This window comes from Balaenoptera physalus (assembly GCF_965194825.1).
Source record: "Balaenoptera physalus genome assembly, chromosome: 12".
NCBI classification, from domain to species: domain Eukaryota; kingdom Metazoa; phylum Chordata; class Mammalia; order Artiodactyla; family Balaenopteridae; genus Balaenoptera; species Balaenoptera physalus.
The window spans coordinates 27,062,415-27,078,711 of record NC_138897.1 but is presented as its reverse complement, the minus strand read 5'-3'; the positions used below and the strand labels follow the sequence as shown (position 1 = coordinate 27,078,711).

General features: G+C 38.4%; 1 long non-coding RNA gene across 1 annotated transcript in view; it reads left to right on the top strand.

The window, feature by feature from the left end:
* The window catches only part of LOC309639450, a 56,271-nt gene extending 49,027 nt beyond the window's left edge, over positions 1-7,244 (top strand). Inside the window, exon 4 of the long non-coding RNA XR_014251656.1 lies at positions 5,032-7,244. This is a non-coding gene — a long non-coding RNA (uncharacterized lncRNA). The remainder of the gene's footprint in view (positions 1-5,031) is intronic.
* Positions 7,245-16,297: the final 9,053 nt, after the last annotated feature.

Below are 16,297 nucleotides of genomic sequence, written 5' to 3'. Positions count from 1 at the left end.
GTCCAAATGGTTAATTACAATTCAGGAACCCATATAAGACGTCAGCCTTGTAATTCGTGGTGTCAATAGCCAAGCCAAACATTGTTATCCCTTATTTCTAGGGAGTTAGTGGTGGAGACTTAAAAAGTCTCTTTATGGAGGCATAAGATGGCAGTGAGGAACCTGCCCGGTGGCAGCTGAATTAATAAGTGAGGTGTGAAAGGTGATATATTTCCACCAATCCTTCACAGTCCAATTAAATGTCACCTCCTCCCTGACGCTTTTCACTGTCCCCTCATGAGGGCTAATAGTTAAAGTTCTATTCATAGAATGTTATGAGTTTTTAGTGAGTTAATACATATGAAGCACTTAGAATGGCACTGGGCACATTGTGAGCACTCAATAATTGTTACTTTGATAGGATGAAAGGAAGACTATAGTAACAGTGGCTACTAAAAACAGATGTCACAGCCTTTCTATGTCCTGGGTCTGTATATGTTTTTCCGCTTGATACATGTTAACTTTTGCTTTAAGAGCTTGCCTGGGAACCACACTATGGGAATTTCCGGTCCAAAATCACTGTGCTGGGGCTGGGTTATCTCATGCATGGCCATTTTTTGGCTGGGCTCCTATAAGAACTTTACAAAGTTTAGATAGCGTTTCTAACATTTTGTGCTTAAGTCTCACTGGTACATCTTGTTTAAAATGTAGTTTTCCTGAGTCCCACCTGAGAAATCCTGATTCAGTATTTCTAGGGAGAGGCCCAGGAATGTCAATTTCTAACCACAGCTTTAGTGATTCTCCAGTAGGTGGTTTCATGGACTATGGTTTGAGAAAATGACCCAGAGGAAGGAGCAGTAAGGCTGAGGAGGGATGAGGAAAATGAGAAGCACTTATTCTGTAGTTGGGACTTCCCAAAGTCCCAAAGTGTCCCCAACCAGGAAAAGAACTCCATCATGTTTCCCTTATGCGCCAGCCAGAATGAGTGTCACATAGGTGTGAAGCATCTACTGTACCTACTGGTCCACTAGGCTTATGGCCATCTGGGCCAGTGACAGGGTCACAGCTCTTCAAGCCATAAACTCAGCACTTATTCACTGTTGTGCTGCCCATTTGAAAGAGAGGATGGTAGTGGGTGGGGGCGTGGAGTGCTAGAAGTCTCATGGAATGAATGTCATTGTGGACATCATGGTGGATGCTCCCTAGGGTCCTGTTGTCTTGTATGAAGAGAATTCCAGGAAGGTTCAGGAATAGATTTTGAATGGTCAGATGCAATTCCAAAGACTCTGCTCTTTGGGTAGGAGTTGGTGTGTATTAAGGCAGCCTGTCAGAGGAACATGCATTACCAACTCTTATGCTTTTGTATTAAGCATTATTTCTCATCTTTACAGTCAGATTAATGGAGATTAGTGGTTCCACTTAAGAGTTTAAACATTGTGCTGACCCAAATTTTTGGAGCCATCATAACATGGTGCTATATGTTCAAAGCCTGGACCAGCTGGTAGTCAAGTGGGGGAGGGGGAGGTCTACATTTTCACAAAGTGATTTCATTAATTGTTTTGTGTAAGAAAGCTGGGGTGCCTCTTTATACATAATGCATATATGGCACTGTCCCTACTTTCCACACACTTAAATGCCCATCAGTCCAGTCCGGTGATGCTCCTTTGCTAAGAGGACATTTAATAATCAATGGTCACTCACGCTTGCCTCCCCTTGACTTCTGTGGGTGAAGCCCAGTCCCTGAAGTCCCAAATGGTTTCATTAATGTCTTTTATCCACTCAATAGACAAAAATAAACCTCTCCAAAGCTCTTAGAACCCCACCACCCTGTATGTAGGAGGGAAAAAGAGGACGGCTGTTAATAAATAAACTTAAATATCTCCACAGGAGCCCACAGCTGTGACCCAGAGAAAATAAGAACCATACCCAGCCTTCCTTTCAGGTCAGAGTTACTTTTTATTCATTGACAGATTTAGTAATTGAAAACTCTATGTCTTAGTTCAGGCTACTATAACAAAATACCATAGATTCAGTGACTTAAGCAACAAACATTTATTTCACATCATTCTGGAGGCTGCGAGGTCCAAGATCAAGGTGGTGACAGATTCTGTGTCAGTGAGGATCCTTTCCTGGTTTGCAGACTACCATCTTTTCGTTGTGTCCTCACATGGCCTTTTCCTTGGTGAGTGCACATTAGGGGAGAGAGAGAGAGATCTTGTGTCCCTTCCTCTTTGTATATGGTATTAATCCCATCATGAGGGCCCCACCCTCATCTAATCCTAATCACCTTCCAAAGACCTCACCTCTAAATACCATCACAATTGGGGGTTAAGACTTCAACAGATGAATTTGCAGGGATGGAGGAGGGACACAATTCAGTCCATAGTACTCTATGGCTGTTATAAAGTTGAAGAGGATGTCACACATGAATTCTTCTTTAAAGTGAACTGTCTGTTTTTCTTGGCAAGTGTATTCAGGGCTATTAGGATATTCATTTGTATATCCTCAAAGTGGAAGAACTTAGTTGGAAACAGTCAAAACTTATTTGGAGCCAAATCTGGTGAATAAGATGAGTGATCAAGCTGGACAAGAGCATATTTGGCTAAAGACAAAATAATGTGACTGGTTTTGTTGCGTGGCCAGCAGGAGCCAGAGGTTACCAAGAAAGGAAGCCCCCAAATGCTTGGCATAATGGCTGCATCAATAGATACAAAGGTTAGTATGGGGCAGAAAAGGAATCAGAATTTTGTGGAGGGGGGGTAGGTTTAAATTGAAAAGGCTCTGACCATCCCCTCTCCCCCAAATCCAGTTGTGAATCACTGGTCTAAACTGTCAAAGGGATGTCCTGGAAGATGAGCACTCATTTAATATGCAGGAGTATTTGTTCTAAGAAATGTTCTCTTTACCTTATAACCATACATGACATGGAAGAATTGTTTTTAAAGTGACTTCATGGTTTTTTTTAGGAGTCTCTATAAATATCTTCATAGTTTTATCTTTCATAAAAAATTCCCCACAATACAAAGTATGTATAAGATATATAAAGTAAACTGTTATTTTAACTACAACAGCGTTAACCAATTCCCCTACAAATGCTGATGGTGTCAATAGCGTTGTGGAGAGAGGTAGTCATTGTCATTATTTTCTCATGTTATAGAGGAGGAATCTAAGACTCAGAGGGGAGAAGTTGCTTGGCAAGGGCCACACAGCTGGTAAAGGGCAGAGGCAGGGTTAATTTACATGTATGTGACTTAAAATTCACGCTGATGGCAATAAGATTTCTGTCTTTAGCCCCATTTCCTGCAAATCAGGAGAGAAGGGAGGTGGGACTTGTTACAATCAAGCTTGCTTGGGCAGAGCTCTCCCTTTGGCCTGGTTCTTCTAGGGAGCCCAGATGGAGCTCTTGAGGCTTGAAGATTCACATTAGCAGAGTGCTTTAAATGTTGGGTTGGAGATAAAACTTCATTAGTGCCAAAAGGCCTGGAATTCTTGCATAGAACCAGGGAACTGAGGGAAGTAAAGCAATACCATTTTCTTACTTCTGTTGGCCATGATCGTTTGAAATATCTTTGCTGTGAAACATTAAAGTAGCAGTTAGGTTCCCTGTTATGCATTACTCCTCCTCTCTAACTCTGTGTGCTTCTGATAGTCTGGCTTTCTTACTGTTTCCCTGATCTGATGCCCCACAGCAGTGTTAAATCTGTTCTCTGAAGTTACTGATACATCATTGAACTTACGGAATGCTCCAGAGTCCCCTTTATTCTGCCTCTTTCTTGAAGTAAGTCAGTTAGTGTACTTCGAGGATTTAACAGTTTCTGTCATTGGAGATCTTCTCAGGCCTTGCTACTAAATGTGCAGTCAGTAGACCAACTAGAAGCATCAGCGTCAGCATCACCTGGGAAATTACTAGGCAGAATCTTAGCCTCCACCCCAGACGTGCTGAGTCAGAAGCTGCATTTTAATGAGACCCCTAGGTGACTTTTAAAATTTGAGAAACAATGCTCTAATGAACCCACACAATACTTCTGCGCTCGTGGATGTCAGCCTTCTGACACAGGTGACACTCCCCAGGTGTCTGCGGTTGGTTTGGGGTGGGAGGGAACCTGGAAGAGAGGGAAAGGTTGGATTGGAAGACCCAGGGATTCCTGTTTCTTTCTTTCCTTCCTTTCTTTCCTCTGAGAGTCAAAACCACCCATATGAACTCTTTGGATATTATCTAATATGCTCCAGGCAAGGGGAAAGAAAGGTAAAATGACTGTTTTCTTATAATCATGCATTCTTAAAAAGGAAAGAGATTTGGATATCTTCTGTTTACTTCCTTGAATAGAAGTTGCTTCCATAGCATCTCAGACACACAACATCCTGCCCTTGTTCAAATACGTCCAACGTTGGGGAGCTCACTGCTTGCTGGGCAATCGTTTCCCTTTTTTCTTTCCAATAAACATTTGTCAAGTGCCTCCTGGGGGTCAGGCTGTGTTAGGGCATAAAGAAAAAGATGTCAGTCTGTTCCTATCCTCAGGTGGTTAACAGTTTGTAACATCAGCTCCATGAATGTATCATATCCTCTCTAAGTCTTCCCCAGGCCAATTAAATCTATGGTGGTATGTATATACATACCAGTTTAGGAATTAGTGTTGAGTATAAATCCTAGCTGTATAATCTTGGATCCCTCTGAGCCTCAGTTGTTTCATCGATATTAGGATTATTTTGTTGGTGACAATAACACAGCTCTGATTAGCATTAGCAAAAAAGAAGATTTATTGGCCCATGGAATCAAAGGAATGGTTGAACAGACAAAAAAAAAAAAACAGCTAGGCTTCAAGAACTGCTGCAAACCAAGACTAGGAATCCACGTAGTTCTGTCTCTTTCTGCTTGCCTTGACTATTGACCTTAGTCTCCAGAGTGGGAAGTATGACTACATCTTACAACTCTGAGGGCCTCTAAGGAAGTAATTAAGTTTAAATGAGGTCATAAGGATCTGAGAGGATTCGTGCCTTTATGAGAAGAAACATCAGAAAGCTTGATTTCTTTCTGTTCACACATGCACAAAGGAAAGGCCATGTGAAGACACAACAAGAAGGCAGCCGTCAACAAGCCAGGAAGAGAGACCTCACCAGAAACCCACCATGCTGGCATCTTGACCTTGGACTGTCACCCTCCAGAACTGTGAGAAAATAAATTTCTATTGCTTAAGCCACTCAGTTTGTGATATTACTATGGTACTCTGAGCAGACTAATACAATTTGCCTTTCCCCAGTGAGTAATGGAGTGGGACTTCTTTTCATGTACTTTATATACCTTCTTGGGAGAAATGCTAGTTCAAATCCTTTGCCCATTTTGAAATTTTTTTTTAATCTTTCTGTTTATGAGTTGTAGGAGGAATTGTTTTTCATTTGTTTTATAATTTCTTGTCCTTTTATTACAGATTATTTCTTTTTCATCCCCAAATCCAGTCAACCACTGGTTCTCACTCCCACTTATCACTTGAATGTATCCTCACTGCTGCTGCTGTTATCCAGGCTACAATCCCCCCTCCTTTACTGCTTTTGCCTGTTTTCTGTCCCTGCCTGGATCCATTCTCCATACCACAAACAGAATATCAAGTTCATCATGTCACTGCCCTACTCAAAACCATTCAGTTGGTCTCTAATTCCTTGTAATGAATTTTAAACTCCTTTACATGGCTTTTAAGACCCTCCATAATTTGCCTCCTATCTACTCATACCTCCAGCTATTCTCCCCCTAAAAATCTAGAGCATCTCTCTCTCTCTCTCTCTCTCTCTCTCTCCAGGGATACACTGGGGTACATTTCAAAGTCAGTTCAGACATCACTATACTTCACACTAAACCATTTCAGCATGCATGTCATTTATTTATATTTTTATGTAAAATTTATACACAATAAAATGCACAAATCTTAAGTGTATTATTTGATGACTTTAACCAATGCCTGCAACTGTGTATTCCAACCCCCTGTCAAGATCTAGAACACTACTACCATCCCAGAAAGCTTCCTCATGCCCCATCCTGTCAATCCCCACCTGAACAACCCCTGTCTACACACTTACAATACTCAGCTCAACCAGGGGCTAGTATTGTTCTGATTTTTGTCTCCATAAATTAGTTTTGCCTTTTCCATAATTTCATTCTTTTGTTAAGGCTTCTTTCTTTCCCTCAGTATGATGCTGAAATTCATCCAAGTTGTTGCAGTATCAGTAGGTGGTTTTCTTTTCTTTTCTTTTTTTTTTTTGGTTGTTACTAAGTGGTATTTTACTGTATGCCTATAACATAGTTTAATTATCCACTCTCCTCTTGATGAACATCTGGGCTATCTCTAGTTTTTGGCTTTTATGAGTAAAGCTGCTATAAATATTCCTGTACAAGTCTTTTTTGTGGACATGTTTTCGTTTCTTTTGGGTAGCTATTTAGGCTTGAAATTTCTGGGTCATATAGTAGGTCTATATTTTGTAAGAAACTGCTCAACTGTTTTCCAAAATTGTTGTACCATCTTACATTCCTATCAATGATGTATGAGAGTTTTAGTTGCTCCACATTATTGTCAGGATTTGATGTTGTCAATCTTTTTAATTTTAACCATTATGGTGACATTGTGGCTTTAATTTATGTTTCTCTAATGACTAGTGTTGAAAAATATTATTAGTGTTTACTAGCCATTTGTATATCTTCTTGTGTGAAGTATCTATTGAAATCTTTTATTTTTTTTTGTCCAAGCCATGCGCCATGTGGGATCTTAACTTCCCGACTAGGGATTGAACCCATGCCCCCTGCATTGGGAATGAGGAGTCCTAACCACTGGACTGCCAGGGAAGTCCCTCTGTTGAAATCTTTTGCTCATTTAAAAAAGTCAGGTTTAATGCAGTATAGTTTACATACAGTAAAATTCACCTTTTTTAGGTGTATTTTTTATGAATTATGAAAACATAGTCATATAACTATCACAATCATCAAAATATAGTTACCATCACTGTAAAATTTTCCTTGTGCCTGTTTGTAATTTATACCTTCTCCCCGCCCCCTGCTCCTGCAACCACTAATCTATGTTCTGTTCCTAAGGTTTTACCTTTTCCAGAATGTCGTACATATAGAATCATGTAGTGTATAGACATCTGATTTTATTGCCCAATTTTAATTTTGTTGTTTGTCCCCTTACTGAGTTGTAGGTATTCTTATGTATTCCAGATACCAGTTTTTTGTCTGACATGTTTGGCGAATATTTTCTTCCAGGATGTGGTTTGCCTACTCTTTTTCTAAATGGTATCTTTTGGTGATCAGAAATTTAAAATTTGGATAAAGTCCAATCTGTCAATTTTTTGTGTGGTCATTGCTTTCTGTGCCCAAAGAAAACTTTGCCTACCCACAGATTACAAAGACATTCTTCTATGTATTTTTCTAGAAACTTTATTGTTTTAGCTTTTTATATTTAGTTCTATAATCCATCTCAAATTAATTTTTGTGTATGATGTGAGTTAGGGCCAAGGTTCATTTTTCATTTTTTCTCTAGTCCCTCAGTCAGAATCAAATTCCCAACGTGTGCTTCCACAGCATGCTCTGCTCTGTTATAGGCACTCATCATGTCCACCTTCCAGTATGTACTTTCCAATTTTTGTGGACTCATTGCTTCTTCAATTAGACTGTCAATTTCTTGTGGGCAAGGCCACGTGTTATATATATAAGGAAGGAGAGAGGATAGTGTTAATGAAGTAAGTTTTGGGGTCTCGTGGACCTAGAATTTGATCCAGACTCCATCACATAACAGGCGTGTGAGTCTAGGAAAATCTTAACACGTCTTATTTGTTCAGGAAGCATTTAGGGTCTACCATGTATCTGGCATGGGGCTAGGTGGTGGGGTCACAGAGATAAATACAACTCAGGCAGGCTGTGAAGAGCTCCACTCAGGTGGGGAGGGGGATTATGGAAAAAGTCATTATTAAACAATGGGCTAAGTGCTGTGAGAGAAACATGAATAGTTGGTTATGAGATTAGAGAGAATGGGGAACGGCTTCCCAATGGAGGTAAAGCCAGGCCTGGATGTCAGTGGATGAGTAGAAGTTAACCAGGAAAAGAAGGATGGGGCAGGGATTTCCTGGTAGCAAGGGCAAAGGTTCTGATGCGAGATTCCTTGACTAAAACCTAAAGATTACACTTCATAGAGTTGTCTCGAGGATTTTATGAGATAACAACTGTGACACAAGGTTGCACTGAATGGGACATACTAATGCTGAACAAATTATTTATTGTTTATCTGAAATTCAAATTTAACTGGGCATCCTGTATTTTTTAAAAAATACCTCTTTATTGGAGTAAAATTGCTTCACAATACTGTGTTAGATTCTGTTGTACAGCAAAGTGAATCAGCCATGTGCATACATATATCCCCATATCCCCTCCCTCTTGAGCCTCCCTCCTACCCTCCCTATCCCACCCCTCTATGTCGTCGCAAAGCACTGAGCTGATCTCCCTGTGCTATGCTGCTGCTTCCCACTAGCTATCTATTTTATGTTTGGTAGTGTATGTATGTTGATGCTACTCTCACTTCGCCCCACTTTCCCCCTCCCCTCCCCATGCCCTCAAGTCCATTCTCTATGTCTTTATTCCTGCCCTGCCACTAGGCTCATCAGTATCATTTTTTTTTCTAGATTCCATATATATGCATTAGCATATGGTATTTGTTTTTCTCCTTCTGACTTACTTCACTCTGTATGACAGACTCCAGGTCCATCCACCTCACTACAAGTAACTCAATTTCGTTTCTTTTTATGGCTGAGTAATATTCCATTGTATATATGTGCCACATTTTCTTTATCCATTCATCTGTTGATGGACACTTAGGTTGGTTCCATGTCCTGGCTATTGTAAATAGTAATGCAATGAACATTGTGGTACATGTCTCTCTTTGAATTACAGTTTTCTCTGGGTATATGCCCAGTAGTGGGATTGCTGGTCATATGGTAATTCTATTTTTAGTTTTTTAAGGAACCTCCATACTGTGCTCCATAGTGGTTGTATCAATTTACATTCCCATCAACAGTGCAGGAGGGTTCCATTTTCACCATACCCTTTCCAGCATTTATTGTTTCTAGATTTTTTGAGGGTGGCCATTCTGACCAGTGTAGGTGATACCTCATTGTAGTTTTGATTTGCATTTCTCTAATAATTAGTGATGTTGAGCAGCTTTTCATGTGCTTCTTGGCCATCTGTATGTCTTCTTTGGTGAAATGCCTATTTAGGTCTTCCACCCATTTTTGTATTGGGTTGTTTTTTTGATATTGAACTCCATGAGTTGTCTGTATATTTTCGAGATTAATCCTTTGTCCGTTGTTTCATTTGCAAATATTTTTTCCCATTCTGAGGGTTGTTTATTCATCTTGTTTATGGTTTCCTTTGCTGTGCAAAAGCTTTTAAGTTTAATTAGGTCCATTTGTTTATTTTTGTTTTTATTTTCATTACTCTAGGAGGTGGGTCCAAAAAGATCTTGCTGTGGTTATGTCAAAGGGTGTTTTTCCTGTGTTTTCCTCTAAGAGTTTTATAGTGTCTGGTCTTACATTTAGGTCTTTAATCCATTTGGAGTTTATTTTTGTGTATGGTGTTAGGTAGTGTTCTAATTTCACTCTTTTACATGTAGCTGTCCAGTTTTCCCAGAACCACTTATTGAAGAGGCTGTCTTTTCTCCATTGTATATTCTTGTGTCCTTTGTCATAAATTAGGTGACTATATGTGTGTGGGTTTATCTCTGGGCTTTCTATCTTGTAACATTGATTTATATTTCTGTTTTTGTGCCAGTACCACATTGTCTTGATTACTGTAGCTTTGTAGTATAGTCTGAAGTCAGGGAGTCTGATTCCTCCAGCTCTGTGTTTTCACCTCAAAACTGCTTTGACTATTCGGGGTCTTTTGTGTCTCCATATAAATTTTAAGATTTTTTTTTTCTAGTTCTGTAAAAAATGCCATTGGTAATTTGGTGAGGATTGCACTGAATCTGTAGATTGCTTTGGGTAGTATAGTCATTTTCACAGTATAGATTCTTCCAATCCAAGAACATGGTATATCTCTCCATCTGTTTGTATCATCCTTAATTTCTTTCACCAGTGTCTTATAGTTTTCTGCATACAGGTCTTTTGTCTCCCTAGGTAGGTTTATTCCTAGGTATTTTATTCTTTTTGTTGCAATGGTAAATGGAAGTGTTTCCTTAATTTCTCTTTCAGATCTTTTATCATTAGTGCATAGGAATGCAAGTGATTTCTGTGCATTAATTTTGTATCCTGCAACTTTACGAAATTCACTGATTAGTTCTAGTAGTTTTCTGGTGGCATCTTTAGGATTCTTTAAATTTAGTATCATGTCATCTGCAAACAGTGACAGTTTTACTTCTTCTTTCCCAATTTGTATTCTTTTTATTTCTTTTTTTCTCTGATTTCTCTGGCTAGGACTTCCAAAATTATGTTGAATAATTGTGGTGAGAGTGGACATCCTTGTCTTGGTCTTGATATTAGAGGAAATGCTTTCAGTTTTTCACCATTGAGAATGATGTTTGCTTTGGGTTTGTTGTTTATGACCTTTATTATGTTGAGGTAGGGTCCCTCTATGCCCACTTTCTGAAGAGTTTTTATCATAAATGGGTGTTCAGTTTTGTCAAAAATCTTTTCCTGCATCTATTGAGATGATCATATGGTTTTTATTCTTCAATTTGTTAATATGGTGTATCACATTGGTTGATTTGCATATATTGAAGAATCCTTTCATCCCTGGGATAAATCCCACTTGATCATGGTTTACGATTCTTTTAATGTGTTGTTGGATTCTATTTACTAGTATTTTGTTGAGGATTTTTGCATCTATATTCATCAGTGATATTGGTCTGTAATTTTCTTTTTTTGTAGTATCTGTGTCTGGTTTTGGTATCAGGGTGATGGTGGCGTCATAGAATGAGTTTGGGAGTGTTCCTTCCTCTGCAATTTTTGGGAAGAGTTTGAGAAGGATCAGTGTTAGCTCGTCTCTAAATGTTTGATAGAATTCACCTGTGAAGCCATCTGGTCCTGGACTTTTGTTTGTTGGAAGATTTTTAATCACAGTTTCAATTTCATTACTTGTGATCGGTCTGTTCATATTTTCTATTTCTTCCTGGTTCAGTCTTGGAAGGTTATACCTTTCTAAAAATTTGTCCATTTCTTCCAGGTTGTCCATTTTATTGGCATAGAGTTGCTTGTAGTAGTCTCTTAGGATGCTTTGTATTTCTGCAGTGTCTGTTGTAACTTCTCCTTTTTCATTTCTAATTTTATTGATTTGAGTCCTCTTCCTCCTTTTCTTGATGAGTCTGACTAATGGTTTATCAATGTTGTTTATCTTCTCAAAGCACCAGCTTTTAGTTTTATTGATGTTTACAATTGTTTTCTTTGTTTCTATTTCACTTATTTCTGCTCTGATCTTTATGATTTCTTTCCTTCTGCTAACTTTGGGTTTTGTTTGTTCTTCTTTCTCTAGTTCCTTTAGGTCTAAGGTTAGTTTGTTTATTTGAGATGTTTGTTGTTTCTTGAGGTAGGATTGTATTGCTATAAACGTCCCTCTTAGAACTGCTTTTGCTGTATCCCATAGTTTTCGGATCGTCCTGTTTTCATTGTGATTTGTCTCTAGGTATTTGTTGATTTCCTCTTTGATTTCTTCAGTGATCTCTTGGTTATTTAGTAGTGTATTGTTTAGCCTCCATGTGTTTGTGTTTTTAATGTTTTTTCCCCTGTAACTGATTTCTAATCTCATAGTGTTGTGGTCAGAAAAGATGCTTGATATGATTTCAATTTTCTTAAATTTACTGAGGCTTGATTTGTGACCCAAGATGTGATCTATCCTGGAGAATGTTCCTTGCTCCCTTGAGAAGAAAGTGTAATCTGCTGTTTTTGGATGGAATGTCCTATAAATATCTATTAAATCTATCTGGTCTATTGTGTCATTTAAACTTGTGTCTCCTTATTAATTTTCTGTTTGGATGATCTGTCCATTGGTGTAAGTGAGGTGTTAATGTCCCCCACTATTATTGTGTTTTGTCGATTTCCTCTTTTATTGCTGTTAGCAGTTGCCTTATGTATTGAGGTGCCCTTATGTTGGGTGCATATATATTTATACTTGTTATATCTTCTTCTTGGATTGATCCCTTGATCATTATGTAGTGTCCTTCCTTGTCTCTTGTAACATTCTTTATTTTAAAGTCTATTTTATCTGATATGAGTATTGCTACTCCAGCTCTCTTTTGATTTCCATTTGCATGGAATATCTTTTTCCATCCCCTCACTTTCAGTCTGTATGTGTCCCTAGGTCTGAAGTGGGTCTCTTGTAGACAGCATATATATGGGTCTTGTTTTTGTATCCATTCAACGAGCCTGTGTCTTTTGGTTGGAACATTTAATCCACTCACGTTTAAGGTAATTATCGATATGTATGTTCCTATGACCATTTTCTTAATTGTTATGGGTTTGTTTTTGTAGGTCCTTTTCTTCTCTTATATTTCCCAGTTAGAGAAGTTCCTTTAGCGTTTGTTGTATAGCTGGTTTGACAGTGCTGAATTCTCTTAGCTTTTGCTTGTCTGTAAAGCTTTTGATTTCTCCATCGAATCTGAATGAGATCCTTGTTGGCTAGAGTAATCTGGGTTGTAGGTTCTTCCCTTTCCTCACTTTAAATATATCATGCCAATCCCTTCTGGCTTGTAGAGTTTCTGCTGAGAAATCAGCTGTTAACCTTATGGGAGTTCCCTTGTATGTTATTTGTCTTTTTTCCTTGTTACTTTCAGTAATTTTTGTTTGTCTTTAATTTTTGTCAATTTGACTACTATGTGTCTCCATGTGTTTCTCCTTGGGTTTATCCTGCCTGGGACTCTCTGCGCTTCCTGGACTTTGGTGGCTATTTCCTTTCCCATGTTAGGGAAGTTTTCAACTATAATCTCTTCAAATATTTTCTCTGGTCCTTTCTATCTCTCTTATCCTTCTGGGACCGCTATAATCCGAATGTTTTTGTGCTTAGTGTTGTCCCAGAAGTCTCTTAGGCTGTCTTCATTCCTTTTCATTCTTTTTCCTTTATTCTGTTCTATGGCAGTTAATTCCACCATTCTGTCTTCCAGGTCACTTATCCGTTCTTCTGCCTCACTTATTCTGCTATTGATTCCTTCTAGTGTAGTTTTCATTTCAGTTATTGTATTGTTCATCTCTGTTTGTTTATTCTTTAATTTTTCTAGGTCTTTGTTAAACATTTCTTGCATCTTCTCGATATTTGCCTCCATTCTTTTTCCGAGGTCCTGGATCATCTTCACTATCATTATTCTGAATTCTTTTTCTGGAAAGTTTCCTACCTCAACTTCACTTAGTTGTTTTTCTGGGGTTTTATCTTGTTCCTTCATCTGGTACATAGCTCTCTTTCTTTTCATCTTGTGTATCTTTCTGTGAATGTGGGTTTCATTCCACAGGCTGCACGATTGTAGTTCTTACTTCTGCTGTCTGCCCTCTGGTGGATGAGGCTATGTAAGAGGCTTGTGCAAGTTTCCTGATGGGAGGCTTAAATTTTGTGAGGCTTGACTTATGACCCAAGATGTGATCTACCCTGGAGAATGTTCCATGTGCACTTGAGAAGAAAGTGTATTCTGACACTTTCAGGTGGAATGTTCTATAAATATCAATTAAATCTATCTGGTCTATTGTGTCATTTATAGCTTGTGTTTCCTTATTTATTTTCTGTTTGTATTATCTGTCCCTTGGTGTAAGTGGGATGTTAAAGTCCCCTACTATTATTGTGTTACTGTTGATTTCCCCTTTTGTGGTTGTTAGCATTTGCCTTATGTATTGAGGTGCTCCTATGTTGGGTGCATAAACGTTTATAATTGTTATATCTTCTTCTTGGATTGATCCCTTGGTCATTATGTAGTGTCGTTCCTTATGTCTTGTAAGAGTCTTTATTTTAAAGTCTATTATATCTGATATGAGTATTGATACTCCAGCTTTCGTTTTATTTCCATTTGCATGGAATATCTTTTTCCATCCTTTCACTTTCAGTCTGTATATGTCCCTAGGTCTGAAGTGGGTCTCTTGTAGACAGCATATAGATGGGTCTTGTTTTTGTATCCATTCAGCCAGTCTATGTCTTTTGGTTGGGGCATTTATTCCATTTACATTCAAGGTTATTGTCAATATGTATGTTCCTATTACCATTTTCTTAATTTTTTTGGGTTTGTTTTTGTGGGTCTTTTTCTTGTCTTGTTTTTCGCGCCTAGAGAAGTTTCTTTAGCATTTGTTGTAAAACTGGTTTGGTGGTGCTGAATTCTCTTAGCTTTTGTTCGTCTGAAAAGCTTTTGATTTCTCCGTTGAATCTGAATGAGATCTTTGCTGGGTAGAGTAATCTTGGTTGTAGGTTTTTCTCTTTCATCACTTTAAGTATATCCTGCCACTCCCTCTGGCCTGCCGAGTTTCTGCTGAAAAATCAGTTTATGGGGATTCCTTTGTATGTTTTTTTTGTTGTTTTTCCCTTGTTGCTTTTAATATTTTTTCTTTGAACTTAGTTTTTGTTAGCTTGATTAATATATGTCTTAGTGTGTTTTTCCTAGGGTTTATCCTGTATGGGACTTGTGCTTCCTGGACTTGGGTGACTATTTCCTTTCCCATGTTAGGGAAGTTTTTGGCTATAATCTCTTCAAATATTTCCTCCGACCCTTTCTTTTTCTTTTCTTCTTCTGGGACCCCTATAATTCGAAATTTTGTGCATTTAGTGTTGTCCCATAGGTCTCTGAGGTTGTCTTCAATTCTTTTCATTCTTTTTTCTTTATTCTGCTCCTCGGCAGTTATTTCCACCATTTTGTCTTCCAGCTCACTTATTCGTTCTTCTGCCTCATTTATTCTGTTATTTATTCCTTCTAGTGTATTTTTCCTTTCAGTTATTGTGTTGTTCATCTCTGTTTGTTCTTTAGCTCTTCTAGATCTTTGTTAAACATTTCTTGTATTTTCTCACTCTGTTCCTCCATTCTATTTCTGAGATTTTGGATCATCTTTTCTATCATTACTCTGAATTACTTTTCAGGTAGATTGTCTATTTCCTCTTCATTTATTTGGTCTTGTAAGTTTTTACCTTGCTCCTTCACCTGTGACATATTTTTTTGCCCTCTCATTTTTTTTTTTTTTTTTTTTTTGATGGGTGAGATTGTGTTCCTGTCTTACTGGTTGATTGGCCTGAGGCTTTCAACACTGGAGTTTGTTAGCTGTTGGGTAGAGCTGGGTCTTGGTGCTGAGATGAACACCTCTGGGAGACTTCACACTGGTGAATATTCCCTGGGGTCTGAGGTTCTCTGTTAGTCCAGTGGTTCAGACTAGGAGCTCCCACTTCAGCCCAACCCCCAGGAACTTCAGCCCAACCCCCAGCTCTGAACCAAGATCCTGTAAGCTGCGTGGGCTGGCAAAAAACAAAAATAAAAAAAAAAAATAGGAGAACAATAACGAAGAATAAAAAATAAAATTAGACTGGGAAATGGTTCGCTTGGGGGTTCCTCCTGTCTCCTTGGGCATTGAGGTCCCCCACCAGGGTCCGGCAGGTTCCCTAGTTGTGGGGAGATGTGAAGTCCATGTCTTTCTACACTACCATCTTGACTCCGCCCCTCCACATCCTGTATTTTTATTTGCTAAAACTGGCAGTCTATTTATTTATTTATTTATATTTTTAAATTGAAATATCGTTGATTTACAGTGTTTTAAGTGTACAGCAAAGTGATTCAGTTATATATATATAAATAAATATATGTATGTTTTTCATATTCTTTTCCATTATACGTTATTACAAGATATTGAATATAGTTCCCTGTGCTCTATAGTAGATCCTTGTTGTTTTAAAACTGGCAGTCTTAATGTGATGGCACTTACCCCAGTACCTGACACCAATATATTTAGTAGTACCTGACACCCAATATATACAGTAGACACCCAATAAATATATGTTAAATTTAACTTTAAGCTGTTTAACTCTATAGTGGGGGAAGAGGAATAAACCTAAAGGTAAGAGGAGTTATAAAGTGTAATAAAGAATTTAGCCCTTGATATCATTGAAAGTTTCCTTTGCAGGAGTAAAGGCATTTCATGCCAAGTGCAAAATTTGTGTTTAAATAAGTCCTCCTTCATGGTTAGAAATGTTCCCAGAATGATGCTGATGGGCTTCTGGATGATGGCGATCCTTCAACAGGAACAGTGGGCATAGTTCTGGGGTTAGTGGACCAGAAAGGAGATGCTATGCACAGTTTTGCTCCAGGGAATGTAATTTAAATATTCTTCCTTTCTCTTTCTT